The sequence below is a fragment of the Hylobates moloch genome, unplaced genomic scaffold (genome assembly GCF_009828535.3).
Source record: "Hylobates moloch isolate HMO894 unplaced genomic scaffold, HMol_V3 SCAFFOLD_19, whole genome shotgun sequence".
Lineage (NCBI taxonomy): Eukaryota > Metazoa > Chordata > Mammalia > Primates > Hylobatidae > Hylobates > Hylobates moloch.
In genome coordinates, this window is record NW_026652294.1 from 59352057 (window position 1) to 59354620 (window position 2564).

Here is a 2564-nt window from a genome sequence, read left to right on the forward strand (position 1 = left end):
TGCCCACCACCACACCTGGCTAATTTTTTGTATTTTTAGTAGAGATGGGGTTTCACCATGTTGGCCAGGCTGGTCTCGAACTCCTGACCTCAGGTGATCCACCCGCCTCAGCCTCCCAAAGTGCTAGGATTACAGGCATAAGCCAACGCACCGGGCCAAAAAATTTAAAAATTATCTAGGCATGATGGCACATGGCTGTAGTCTCAGCTACTCGGATGGCTGAATGGGGAGGATTGCTTGAGCCCAGGAGGTTGAGGCTACAGTGAGCCATAATTGCACCACTGCACTAAAACTTGGGTGACACATGTACTCTGAATTCCAGGAAAACCCACACATCTACTTAACTTTGGGACTTTAATGTTCCTGTTAATGCCACCTTAACAACCCTTTGGCCGTGACCTATGTCGGCCAATCAAAACTCAGCAACCAGGCTGGGCATAGTGACTCACACCTGTAATCCCAATATTTTGGGAGGCTGAGGTAGACAGATCGTTTGAGCTCAGGAGTTCCAGACCAACCTGGGCAACGCAGTGAAACCCTGTCTCTACCCCCCAAAAATACAAAAATTAGCCGGACATAATGGTGCCTGCCTGCAGTCCCAGCTATTTGGGAAGCTGAGGCGAGAGGATGGCTTGAGCCTGGGAGGTGGAGGTTGTGGTGAGCCGAGATTGTGCCACTGCACTCCAGCCCGGGCAACCTGTTCTAAAAAATTATACACCCACACACATATATATGTGCATATATATGCCCACACATATATATATACGTACATATACACACAAATATATGTATATACATACACACACACATATATATGCACCAGATCACTTTTTAAATTTGTGTGAAATTCATATGCACACACGTGTGTAGAAAAACCACCACAAAGGCTGATGAGGTCTTCAATTTGCTTAATCGTGTACACGTATTCAGTGTACACATATTACAGTTACCTAGTGAAAGCTATAAAATGTTTAAATGAAGACTAGGTTTTGGAATAAGTTAAAAAATAAGATAGTCTATCAGAAGTGGATTCTGAAGGAAACAAAAGCAAATAAAGAACAGCTGGATTTCTATTGGTAAGGGAGGTTGCTCTTTTTAAAAGAAGAATAGCAAATGATTCCCTGTGGATCTGGAACTTACTCTGTCAACCTAAGGATGTGTTTTTGTGACTATCATCTCTTTATTCTAAAGCCAAGTGGAAAGAGAACAAAACAATGAGAGGAAACTGATAAAAAAAACCTTTAGCTGATCAAGGTGGGGAATTAGGAAAGCTAAATCTAAATAAACTCTTGAAGTCACTTTGTGTAGCAAGAGATTAGTCTGAACTTGATTATGATGAAGAAAATCCTTATAGAGTTCATGCTACCAGAAGAATTTTGAGACTTCATTGGCATGAAGTGTGGGGACTATTAAGAATTATATGGCCGGGCACGGTGGCTCATGTCTGTAATCCCAGCACTTTGGGAGTCTGAGGCGGGCAGATCACAAGATCAGGAGATCAAGACCATCCTGGCTGACACGGTGAAACCCTGTCTCTACTAAAAATACAAAAAATTAGCTAGGAGTGGTGGCGCATGTCTGTAGTCCCAGTTACTCGGGAGGCTGAGGCAGGAGAATTGCTTGAACCAGGGAGGCAGAGGTTGCAGTGAGACGAGATCATGCCACTGCACTCCAGCCTGCGCAACAGAGCAAGACTCTGTCTCAAAAAAAAAAAAAAAAATATATATATATATATATATATATATATTCAGAGTCAATTAGAAGTCAGGAGCAGTGGCTCAAGCTTGTAATCTCAGCATCTTAAGAGGCTGAGGCAAGAGGATTGCTTGAGCCCGGGAGCTCAATACCAGCCTGGGCAACATCAGAAGACCCCATCTCTACCAAAAAAAAAAAAAAAAATTAGCCAGGCATGGTGGCATGGCATGTGCCTATGCTCCTAGCTACTCAGGATGCTGAGGCAGGAGAATTGCTTAAGCCTGGGAGGTTGAGGCTGTAGTGAGCTATAATAGCACCACTGGGCTCCAACCTGGGCAACAGACTGAGACCCTGTCTCAAAAAAGCCTTCCTATTCAGTTTGTGCAGATAACCAAGATATGATATATTTTGAAATATGGAAAACGTTTTTGAGACCAATTCTCGCTCTGTCACCCAGGCTGGGGTGCAGTGGCATGATCTCGGCTCATTGCAACCTCCGCCTCCCGGGTTTGAGCAATTCTCCTGCCTCAGCCTCCCAAGTAGCTGGGATTACAGGCACGCGCCATCATACCCGGCTTGTTTTTGTATTTTTAGTAGAGCCGGGGTTTCACCGTGTTAGCCAGGCTGTTCTCAAACTCCTGACTTCAAGTAATCCACCCACCTCAGCCTCCCAAAATGCTGAGATTACAGGCATGAACCACCGCGCCCGACCAGAAAACGTGTTTTTAGCCTGTAAGTGTGTTTCCAGTAAAATCTTGCCTGATCTAAGTGTCATCTAAACATGGTGTTTAGCAATAGCCCTATGTGTATTTTCATATCAGAAAGAAGAGGAAGGTAAAAATGTCTTTTTTTTTTTTTTTTTTTTTTTT